Below are 12,523 nucleotides of genomic sequence, written 5' to 3'. Positions count from 1 at the left end.
TTTAGAGACAGAGTCTCCCACTGTCATCCAGGGTGAAGTGCACTCACATGATCATGACTCGCTGCAGCCTCAAACTCCCGGGCTCAAGGAATCCGCCTGCCTCAGTCTTCAGAGTAGCTAGGACTGCAGACAAGTGCCACCATGCCTAACTAATTAAAAAAAAAAAATTGTAGAGATGAGTGTCTCACTATATTACCTGGGCTGTTCTCAAACTCCTGGCTGCAAGTGATCCTCCTGTGTCAGCTCCTCAAATGTTAGGATTACAGGTGTGCGGTACCACGCCTGGTCAAACAACACCCATTTATCTGTTTATAGTACCTTAGTCAGAAATCTGGGCATGATGTAGATGGAATCTCTGTTCTGGGCTTCCCAAACCTGAGTCTTCATTTTGAATCCTCCTTTAGTCTCATACAGAGGTGGCAGAATGCAGTTTCTAGCAGTTGTAAGACTAGGTCCCTGTTCCTTGCTGGCTGTCAATGTAGAGAACAGGAAGGGCTGCGCTCAATTCCTGGTGCCCACCAGCATTCTTTCCTACACAGCCTCTTCATTTTCAAAGCCCGCAGTGGAGGAAACCCCTCATGCTGAATCCCTCTCACACTGCGAATCTCTATGATCAGGAAGAACACAGTCCTTTCAAGGACTCTCCTGATTAGGACAGTCCAAGCAGGATAAATCCAGCCTGAAGTCGACTAATTGAGGCCCTTAATTATATCTGCTAAATTCCTTCACAGCAGCACCTACATTAGAGTTGGTTGAATAATTGGGGGAAGGTGAATGACCAGGAGGTGGTTGTTGGGGCCATCATAGAATCAGTCTAGCAAGGGTTGGATCTTCCTTTTGTGTTTAATTGGGACACAGTTGGAAATTGAAGTTCAACTAAAGCGATCATTGTGAACGGTAATAAAATTTATCCTCTTCAGCCATGGAAATTCTCCTTACCTTTTAAAACTAAGTTACATGTTTAATGTCTTATAATTAATTTAGGTCAGGTGTGGTGGCTCATACCTGCCATCCTAGCACTGTAGAAGGCAGAGAAAGGCAGATTTGTTGACTCCGGAAGTTCAATATCAGCCTGGGCAACATGGTGAAACCCTCATCTCTACAAAATCTCATACTGCAGTCAACATGTCTAGCTTAGCATAATGCCAATAACTTTGGTTTGATGTAGTAGCCCGAAATCGTTAATTAGAATTGGGAAACAAGTTTATCGAAAAACTGGCTATTCGGTAGGCATTCTATAACAAACTTAACATCTTTTGTTGTGGTATTGAATGATATGTGGTAGAAGTGATTTGGACACTGCTATGATTCTATATAGCATTGCTATTATGTGCTTCTGAAGTTTTGTTTTTGTTTTATTTTTTGCAGGCCTATTGTGTTTTCCATTCATATTTGCTATTCCATCACTGGTTATTACTTTCTACTCTTCTTGTTTCCTTCATTTTGATCAATGATGTGCATTTCCAATTCTGTAAAAGTTTAATTCAGTTGTACATGTGATAAAATGTAACGTCATAAATCCTTTGCAAGATGGAATTACCTTGCTAATCAGATTAAACATTATATACTTGAAAATCTAGAGAGATGTCAGTAAGCCAAGGATCAAATGATCTATTATTAGCCAAGGCCACTTTCATGGCATCCTGGTCCTCTCTGTCACATGGCTCCTTATAATTCTCAGTGGTTTCCTTCCAACGTAAGTAGTTCTTGTTAAGGATCCTTGCAATGAACTTTGGAATTCTTTTCTCTTTCATTTTTATAAAAACCAGCTATATTTTAATTGGAAAAACTCTGTTTGACAAATTATAATCATGTAACTACCAGGGTGCCCAACACTGGTGTAAAACATGAACCTGTAAAGCTCCGCTGGTCTGCTGCCCATTCACATCACCCAGAAGGAGACTCTGCCCTGAGTCTTGTGATTATTATTCCTTTGTATTTTTTTTTTATCAATTTGTGCAGTAATTATATCCCCAAACCAAATATTAGGGTTTTTTTTGCTGGTTTTTAAGCTTCCTGTACTACAAATTCCTACTGCATCTATTTCCCACGATGCACATTACGTATAGGAGTTATCTGTGGCGTGGAAGGCTGTCATTAATTTATTATCACTGATGAAAGTTTACATTTTATGGTTATACCACAATTTCACTCATTTCCTATTGGTGTATAAGTGGCTGATTCCAGGTTTTGCCATAAACATTAGTGTACATGTCTCCTGGGCACATTGGCAAGAAGTGTATGATTAGGGGTGGGACGGGTGGATGATATGTTGTATGGACTTTAACCATACTAGATAATGGTAATATGATTTCCAAAGTGATTGTGCCAACTTAAACTTTTTTTTTTTTTTGAGACAGAGTCTTGTTTGTTGCTCAGGCTGGAGTGCAGTGGTGCAATCTCATCTCACTACAACTTCTGCTTCCCGTTTCAAGTGATTCTTCTGCCTCAGCCTCCCCAGTAGCTGGGATTACTGGCACCCGCCACCACGCCCGGCTAATTTTTGTATTTTTAGTAGAGACGGGGGTTTCACCATGTTGGCCAGGCTGGTCTCAAACTCCTGAACTCAGGTGATCCACCCACTTCAGCCTCCCAAAGTGCTGTGATTACAGGTGTAAGCCACCATGCCTGGCCTAAACTTTTACAATAAATGTGTAATACTTGATGTTGATGATATGTTCTGAAAACAGAGTTGAAGGAATTGAGTTAAAAGCCACTGTCTTGGCTGCAGAATTATAGCAGGGATTTTTATTCAGACTCTGTTAATAACTTCCTGTTGGTTACTTGTTTCTCATATACCATGGCATTATACTTTTGACATATAGATTCAGAAAATGCTTACTTCTAGCCCAATCACATAGGGTTATTTTATATGCTAGGAAAATTTCATAATAAAATGGAAAAAAATGGAGGAAGGGAAAGAAAGAAGGAGGAACAAAGGAAGGAATGAAAGAAGAAGGAAAAGGAAGGGAAAGAAAAGGGAAGGAAAGGGGAGTGAGAACGAGAGAGAGTGAGAGCTTGAATAGAAATAGAGAAGAAAGACAGGGAGGGAGAGACAGAAGGAAGGAGAAAGGGAAGGAATGAAGGAGAAAATAAACTAAAATAAAAGAACAGGCATTGAGAAACGAGAAACCCTATGTATGGTTAATATTGTCAAAATGGGAGGAAATAAAACAGGTGTAGTTAATCTCTATAGAATAACGGAAACGTAAGAGGGCTTCATTAGTTATCCATTGCTGCATAACAAACTACCCCCAAATTTAGTAACTTACAGCAACAAACATCGAAATATCAAAAGCATAATACAAATACCAGCCAAACGGAGCCAATGCAGGTAGAAGAAGTTGAATAAACAAAAGGATTTTACAAATTGGAATAAGTAAGAGGTCACTGGTGTGCAGATGAAAACGATTTTGTAGTACAAATACTCCGAAAAGCAAGTGCCATCATGAGATTAAAGTTACAGCATTTTATTACGGGACACACCTGACAGATGATGTGGCGAGGGAGGTAGGTTACCCTGGGAAAGGCAACAGACCAAGATCCAAGTGTCAGTGACCCCCAGTGATGGACAGAAGGAGAGAAGGTTTACTGGATGTGTCCTAGACCACAGGCAATCTAAGGAGAGTTGAGCAAGGCCATGGAGGAGTCCTCGAGCTACAGTTGGTAATCAGAGGAATCCTCTGTCTCCCAGGAATGTCCTGCCTTAGTGTCACTGGTGTGACCCATCAGTGGTTGGGAACAGCCCATGGGAAGCAGGGCCTCAGCACCAGTGTACTGAGGATGTCAGAGCACAGTAGCAGGGCCTTGGGAGATTACCCAGGAGTGTGACTCAAACCTGCTGCCCTGCCGGGTCTTGGCCCTTGGAAATCAAATCCTCTTAGGCTGAATTGCTAGATGATTCTGCTCACACTTACAATGGGGCAAGGGAAACCAGAAGGCTCTCAGGTGGATGTCTGGTTTCCACACACACTTCTACCCTCATTGTGTGAAAGTAGCCATGCCTTCTCCTGGGGATGAGGATCTATTACCTGGGCCTGGAGAGGAGGAGACCCTTCTTCTCACCAAGTGGTTTCTGGGCACATACTGTCCAAACTTCTCTGGTGACAACCGTAATGTGTAGTTCAGTGGGCTGTCTTTTGTCTCCTTTTAAGGGTACCCTCTGGAAACCAGAACCTCGTATCCTGCACAGCCCAGTGTTGGGAGATAAAATATGCAAAATACCCCATTGAGTGAATCTAAGACATTGGACATGGAGCCAAACCTGCTTCCACCTTTTGATTTCTGGACACACATGTTCTTCCTATTGAGAACACAGCACTGTAGAGATGTCTCTGATTCAAGCAATGCATCATGTCCTGAAGGATGGCACCCACCCCTCAGAGTGCTTCCTCCATGCTGGCACTGAGCTGTGCCTGTAGAAGAGCTGTCCAGCATTATTTGTGGCTGGCAGCCCCTGGGTGGTGCAGATGGTGATAGGAACAGCCATGGAAACACTGAAACTTTCCCTGCCAAGTGGGTCCTTCAGGCAGATAATGGGCTAGGAGCACCGCCTAGCCTGCGGATCAGGAATGTGAACAGCCCACAGAGAGTGGTGCTGGCTGAGTGTCTGAGAGCAGGACAGAAAAACCCACCCACAGAATAGGTGCCTAATCCTGTGAAGATGAACCTGTGGCCCTTCCAGGATGGAGGTAGCTAAATGTAGTCAACTTGTCACTTAGTAGCTAGGTAGTTACCTAAAGAAACAGTGCCCCACTAGGGCACATCATGGGCCTCAAATGCTAATGAGTTGGACATTCAGAGGTGGCAGCAGGTGGATCTGCCTTGGTAGGGGGGAGTCAGTGCTGTTGGCCCCATACATAGCCTCATGCCTGCCTCTGTGGTTGCTCCATTCATGCACCCTTCCTACCAGGCCTGGGCTGACCCATGGTGAAGGCTGGCTAACTTCCATTTGTCTGTTTGGTTGTTCACTGTCACTTCAGACTTGGGTGTTTTCTGTGGGTGTCAACTTGGGATTCAAGCTCAACCCAGGTGGACCATTTTCACCTCATGATGGATGCTGTTAGGTTTGTACCATCTATGACTTCGTGGGTCACACAGGCACTTGGAACCACATAGTTGCTTGGTGTCCCATGGTCAAGCATTCTATCAAATCAGGACAAGGAACTAAATGTTGCTTATAACAGGAGGCATACGTCTCTGCTGTGGATGACATGATCTTACTCCAGAATCCCAGGCCCTCCATTGTGACTCTCCCACTGGTGCTTGGTTCAGTTCCATCCTGCATTTTTCCCCACCACTGGCACCACCAGCTCCAGGGGGTCTGAGGGATGGTGACTGCTTGTACCATGGCTGGATCTGCTGCAGGGTCCTTTCCTGTGTAGGCTCCACTTGAAGCTGGCATCCTCCTATGTCACCTAGACTGTGGGCCAAAGCAATATGTCTAGATGTGGAATGTGGTGTCGTCAGAACTCTAAGAGGCTTGTCAGGCAGTGTGCTTCCTTGCTTCTGGTGAGGATGCAAGATGAAACAGTTTGTCTTTTACCTTGGAGGGGACACACCTGCATTCCCCTAAACACTTGGCACTTGTTCACCCATAAAACTTCACTTCAGTGCCCACTTTTGTAGTTGTGTAAGGTTTATCTTCACCTTGTGGGTTGCATGTGTTTTGCAAAGGACTCCAGTGCACTTTCTACCTGCTGCTTATCTACCCCAGTCAACATAAAGTTGTCAATTAAATGTGCTGATTTAATATCCCAAAAGATACACAGTATGTCTAGTATAGTCTCAAGCCTATACTATAGAGGGCAGGGGAGTTACAATAGCCCTGAGGCAAACGATAAATAAATATGTTGTTGATTCCACATGAATGTGAATCACTCCATATCCTCTTTCTTTCTCTCTTTTTTTCTCTTTCTTTTTTCTCTTTCTTTCTCTTTCTTTCTTTCTTTCTTTCTTTCTTTTTCCTCCTTCCTTCCTTCCTTCCTTCCTTCCTTCCTTCCTTCCTTTCTTTTTTTGTTTGACAAAGTCTTTCTCTTGTCCCCCAGGCTGGAGTGCGATGGCGCAATCTTGGCTCACTGCAACCTCCACCTCCCTGGTTCAAGTGATTCTCCTGCCTCAGCCCCCCGAGTAGCTGGGATTACAGGGGCCTGACACCATGCCTGGCTAATTTTTGTGTTTTTAGTAGAGACGAGGTTTTACCATGTTGGCCACAATGGTCTAGAACTCCTGACCTCAGGTGATCCACCTGCCTCGGCCTCCCAAAGCTGGGATTACAGGCGTGAGCCACCGCCCCCAGCCCATATCCACTTTCTAATTGGAGTGGAAAGGAATGCACTCACCAAATCCACACCTGCACACTGTGTGCCCAAGGCTTTATTAACCTACTGTACCAGTGATAACCAGACAACATGAAAGCTGCAATTGTAATTCCTACTTGGCCAGATCTAGAGTAATCTCATTCATTCTTTAGGCCTTACCAGGTTCCCTCAGGGACAGGTTGCTGGATTACCTAGAGACAATAGCATCAATACCACCCAGCATCCTTTAGCTTTCTAATGGTGGTGCGACCCCCACAATACTTTCAGTGTCTTCCACAAGACCTACCCTGGAACACACTATGATTTTTTATTTTGCCAGGATGTGGGCAGTATCAGAGGTTTCCCTTTGGCTTTCAGCACAATGAGAGTCCTTACTCCACAGACTAGGGACTGAGTGTGGGAGTGGCTCCACTTAGCGGTGCATCAGTGTCAATTATGCACTAAGGGAATTGAAAGATAACCAGAGTTGGGTCTGTTGGCCTAGTGGTCCCATTGTGGGCCATAATTTGTTCAGGTTTACTCCCTGGCCTCCATAAGCCCCACTGTGATGGGAGACATGATAGTGCTATGGGCATCTGGGCATCAATGTCAGCTCAAACCCAGTGTCAATAATCCCTCCAGTTCTACCTGTTTCCTTTCCCCAATGTACAGTCTCCTGAGTAAATGTCTACAGGTTCCTGTGCTGAAGGACTGAGGGAATTATGCCAGCATATACTTCCACGGGGTTGCAGGGTCTTCCTCCTAGGGATATGGACTCCTCTGTCACTAAGATCTGAATCTGAATCTTGGCTGAGATCTTGGCATTGAGGATGGGATCATGACTTTGTATTGGGTCAAAAACCTTTACCCTCCTGCTCCTCAATTCTTGCTTTCTTATCATAGATATCAAGCAGCGCCCTTGTTGGCTACCTGTCCTAACACTGGGACACCACCCTCTATTAACCTTCCCCACATCCCCTGCAGCTTGTGTCCTCCTGGTTGCTACTCTAAGGTTGCCATAGTAACCGTGCCCTCTGGCTTTTGCAGGTCACTTGTTCTCTGCCTCTTCAGGGCTACACTCTCCCCAGGGATATGGATAAATGCAACTCTGGGACCATCTTTACTACTATCACCCCCAGCCTGCTGAGGACAACACCCTGACACTTCTTAGTGATGCAGGTCCCTCTCACCATCAAGTTCCTGAGGCTCTGGTGGAAGGTGTGCCTTCTGGGCCCTCTTGTGGAGCATGGTCCTGGTGGGCCTTCACCACGCCCACTTCCCTCAGCCTCCTTATTCCATCCTCTACATGTTCCAGGGAAACTAAGACATGTCTACCTTGTTGAGAGTTGGGCATCATTTTTTCTAGTCTATATGGATTCACCCCGGCAGTGGGTTTACCCCCACTTATCAAAGTCCTGGGATATTTGATAAACCCATGCCTTGAGAAAGTGCCTCCAAGCCAAAGGGTTTTTATTCATCCAGCCTAAAATACTGGTTTCTTGATCAAACACCCTCAAATTGCAATCCCAGAAGTGCTCCTCGGGCTCCTATGGGGAAATGGCAGCTAATTCCTGCTAGCCTCCTGAGTGGGATTCCCGCAGAATCATAGGGGTGAGGCTTTTGCAGCATATTCCAGCATAGGAAGTAGGAACCATTACTAGGAAATGGCGAGCCTCCTCTGCATTCCCAGAGGGTCCTGGAGGGCACCCATCGGATAACCCTGTTCCAGTTTCCAGAATCTCAGGTTTCCCCACCAGGACCCTGACGTTCCTGTAACAGGCCTGCTTTGGCTGAGTGTCAGACATCTCTGGAGCACTGTGGCCCTCGTAATGATGTCTTCAGCTACCATTCCATGCTATCTGCCCTTTCGCTGCTGGAGATAAAGTCCTCTCCATGAGACAATGCAGAGGCTGTCACATATAGCCAGTGACAACTGTTAACAATCCGCAGATTCTCATGATCGTTTTATAGGGCATCAACACAGCCGAGCAGTAACCAGCCAACTCCACTGTCTTTGTAAGTTTCCCTCCAATCCCGTCATTATTGTGGAGGGCATTCTATCACTGCACCTGCCATAGCATCCCCTAAGCAGGGCATCTTCTCATCTCAGCACTGGTGAGACCCACAGCAGCTCAGCTGCACCTTGTTCCATGGACTTTCTGTGTCCCCCACCAACCCGGGTGGCATCCGCTTGGCCTGCCAGGCAGTGGGCAAGATTATTTCAAATTCCCATTTTTGCCTGTTTTCATGGGTCACCCTTCATACCACTTGTGTTAGTTATGGTCCCCTGAGGAGCAGACCCCAATACAGTATTAAGCGTGCAAGGATTTATTAGGGGAAATACTTGTGAGAGAAATTCAGGAGAGAGACAGAAAACACTGGGAAAGCCATCAGACCACACTGCAACTCTGAGCCCTAGTGAAGGAGAGAGTGCAGGAAGGTCAGCTGGAAGCATCTTAGACCCTGTGCAGGCTGAGGGAAGTTCAGTAAGGGAGACAGGGAGTCCTGGAACTTCAGTCAGCCTTCAGAGAAGAAATGTTCCTGCTTTAGTTTCTGCCCTGCTTCCTCAATCATTGGCTGGAAAAGATCAGGGGCAGGTATGGTCTCAGAGCAAATGTGGCAATAGATTTCAGGCTTCAAGAGCTGGGGCCATCATCAGTTCTGCTTCCTCTAGCTGAGGGGCTGGGATGTGCATTCTCGTGACTGCCACAATGATCCAGTGGGGAGAGAGGAAAAAGGTTGATGATAAAAAGAAAAAAGGTACACTAATTGATGAACTGACACCTTTAACTAGATGATAAGGGTTGACATTTGGGGCACCAGAAGAAGGACTGGCTCTGGCTGGGAGCAGAATGATTAACCCACAACAGTCCCTCATGTGGTAAAATGCCTGACATGCAGTGCAGTTGCAAATGCATGAGTAGATGGTGGTGGAATCTGTGAAGTTGTCTTCTAATGTGTTCAGTTTTCTCAGTGAAGTAGGAAGCAAGGTCATCAGCTGAAGTAAGAATGAGGAATAAGGTTTGGTTGTGTGATCACAAAGAGAAGCTGTGTAAGAGTCTCCTCAAGAGGAGGCTGAGGCTGAACCATGCCTGGAGAGGGTGATTGCTGCCCACATCAATGCTAGGGGCTCCCCATGAGGTTTGGAATCTTAAATTTAAAGAGACCAGTCAGTGTGCTGTGTGCTGCTCTCCAGCCTCCTGCCGCTCATGGAGCAGGTGTAGTGTAGGCAGAGGTGGAATCCACCAGTTGTGTAGTTTTGCCAGGTGAGTATGACAATGCAAGGGAGAGGCAAGGGAGGGCTTGAAATTTTTTACTGTAGAGTTAAAAATGGGAGAGGAGGGAGGAGAAGACACCAAGAGTGAGGGACAGGGAGTAGATGGCAGGATCACTTGACTGGGAATCCCAGTGGGGTGGAAGGATTGTTGGAATTGATGTACTACAGGGTGGACTCCAAGCCTGGAAAGCAGGTACATAGGCGACGAGTGGTTCACTGATATTATGTCACAACATATGATAAAATGATAGTATCAGTGTCCTCAGAGCCTGTGGCCTCCGTGCAAGGGGATCAGTGGAAAGACGGTCAGAGAGTGGGAAGTGTGAGATTGACAGTATGGAAGGACTGGGGTTCTTAGCCATGATGAGGCCTAGAGGATAACAAGGGCATGAGATTCAGGCAGAGAGAGAAGATCATGGAGGAGAGGAGTTCCAGGATCTGAGAGGCCAAGGAGTGAGGGCATCTTCTCTGCTGTATGGGTATCTATTGCTGCCATAAAATTACCACAATCCAAATGGCTTTAAACAGCACCTAATTATCATGTCACAGTCATGTGGGTTGCAAGTCCAGCCAGTCTCATGGGGCTAAGATCAACGTACGGGAAGGCCTGCATTCCTTCCTGGAGACTCTGGGGAAGAATCCACTTCCAAGCTCATTCAGATTCTTGTCTGAATTCACTTTCTTGCCGATAGAATAGAAGTTTCCACTTGCTTGTTAAGAGCCACCCTTAGCTCCCAGAGACTTCTCTCAGGCACTCACACATAGCGCCTAAGGCACATCCAATCCTCCTGCTTGGAACTTCTGACCTCCCCTCTTTTGTGTCTCCTCTGCCTTCCTCCTCTGCAGAATCTGACTCCAGCCGGGCTGTTTCTCTGCTTTTAATGGCCCATGTGTTTTGACTGGGCCCACACAGAGAGTCCAGGATACTCTCCCTATTTTAAGGTCCTTAATCTTCATTACATGAGTAATATCCCTTTTGCCATGCAATGCAACCTATTCACACTTTCCAAGGATTAAGACTGGACATCTTTGGGGACTGTTACTCAGCCCACCACATCTGTGTATGTTGAAGTCACCGAGTCGAGGAGACAGCACTGCTGGAGAGGGTGACAGTGAACCAGGAGCTACAAGGGTCAGGATCAAGAGGAATGGCTTGGGGCCCACAGGGAATGGCTACAATATGGGGAATGGGTCCCCAATCTGCTGACAGCTTAGGGGTTTAGGGAGGAGGGAGGGAGAAAGGTGTGAGAACCACAGTGAGGAGCAAGGACCCCACCTCACCTCTGAACCCAGGGGTACAAGTTCCTGGGGAAACTCCTCCATGTGGGATGACTTCGGAGGGGGTCATGTCCTCAGGGAGACCAGGTTGTTGCTGCAGCTGTGAGATGCAGGAGCATCCTGAGAGAGGGTGGGGAGGTTTTGCTCATCTTTTTGCTGGGGGAGGGTCTTGCCTCAGTGTTGACTATTGGCTGATCAGGAGGGTGGTTGCTAAAGGCTGCTGTGGTAACTTCTTTAGATATGACAATAAAGTTCGTGGCATGGATTGTAAAGCGGGAATCTGTACTTAAGTAAGGTCAATATCAGTTTTCAAGTCAGATGGACCTGAATATGAACCCTCCAGGCCCTTCTACCAGCTAGCTGTAGAGCCCTGGGCACATCTGGCCCACAGTTGTCCCTGACAGACACTTTTACAGTGAGTGAGTGCTGAATGAACCCATATGAGTCAGTTTCCTCCTCTGCAAACCAGTGATGGAATTCCTGCCTTGCCAATTCAGAAAAATAAGTGAGAAGAAACACAGTGCCAAGAAAAACAGACACAAGACCTGTGGAAGGCTGGGCACCAGTGCTCTAAAGCAAGCTCTGCCTAAATTGGCAGGAACATTTTTCACATCAGAAACAGTTGGTTTGGATTCTGTCTGAGGCCAGTCTGAGAGGGAGATGGGGGCAGCAGAGCGGGACAGGGGCGGGGGCCTATGCAGGGCCAGGCACTGAAGCAAAGCCAAGGCCTGCAGAGAGCTGGCTCCTGGTGTCTTCTGGGCAACTCAGACTGCTCCCTGCCTCACCCACCATGGTCCTTTCTCTTCCAGGATCTCTCGGTGCTGTTGTCTTCACCTCCTCCTGCCCTCCTGGTCCCTAGCACTCCAGGACTCACAAAGATGCTGCTCTGAAAACCCCAAGGCAAGCATGGAAGAGCAGAACAGCTCCAGGGGCAGTGGGAAGATGAGGGCACCCCCGTATGTTGACGGACACCAAGGGTGGGGGTGGAGGAGATGAAGGGGATCAGCACAGGAGTGTGGGGGAAAGCCTCTAAATCCCGCGCTGCACCAACCTCACCCCTGCAGCTCCTTGCGTAGTTACAGCTCTCAGCTCTCAGCTCCTTCCCAAGCACATCCCAGCCCAGACCTCATGGCTCCCTCTTCCCACCCCCTCCAGAGCAGCACAGTCCACGGAGTCCTTGAACAGGAATTCCCCCTCATCTAAAAGTTAATCATTTCTTAGTGGGGAGGGACAGCCGGTCCCTTCTTTCCAGTGACCCCATATCTTTGTTCAAGGCATCCAGTTATACTCCCTGAGCCAGGGATCTCTATCTGCCCCCCAGACACCTATGCCCAAGACAAGGAGCTCCTGGGCTTCGCAGTACAGGGGGCCTTAAGCTAATGGACTAGAAAAAGAGAAAAAGAGGTCGAATTCCTCATTTATAGCCAGACCCTGCAACACAGGTTCCAAGGGCCTCAGCCCCCTACCCTGGCTGATGCTCCCTCCACCACTGCCCCTCAACAGGGCCGTGAGCCCCCCACACAGCTGAGCTGGCCCAAGCTGAGGAGTTGCTGGAGCAGCAGGTGGAGCTGGATGAGGCCCTGCTGGGAGGGCAGGAGGGGGTTAGGGCTGAAGCCCTGGGGCTCAAGATCCAGAAGCTGAAGGAACAGATGAGGAGGCACCAAGAGAG

General features: G+C 47.3%; 1 long non-coding RNA gene across 2 annotated transcripts in view; it reads left to right on the top strand.

Annotated features, from left to right (window-relative positions):
• LOC115832406 overlaps positions 1-11,847 on the top strand; it is a 72,552-nt gene extending 60,705 nt beyond the window's left edge. For both annotated transcript variants that reach the window (XR_004027900.1, XR_004027899.1), the window contains one exon: positions 11,664-11,847. This is a non-coding gene — a long non-coding RNA (uncharacterized LOC115832406). The remainder of the gene's footprint in view (positions 1-11,663) is intronic.
• The last annotated feature ends 676 nt before the right edge of the window (positions 11,848-12,523 follow it).

This window comes from Nomascus leucogenys, chromosome 22a (genome assembly GCF_006542625.1).
Source record: "Nomascus leucogenys isolate Asia chromosome 22a, Asia_NLE_v1, whole genome shotgun sequence".
Taxonomy (NCBI): Eukaryota; Metazoa; Chordata; class Mammalia; order Primates; family Hylobatidae; genus Nomascus; species Nomascus leucogenys.
The sequence above is the reverse complement of the archived record's forward strand: the minus strand, read 5'-3'. Positions and strand labels throughout refer to the sequence as shown.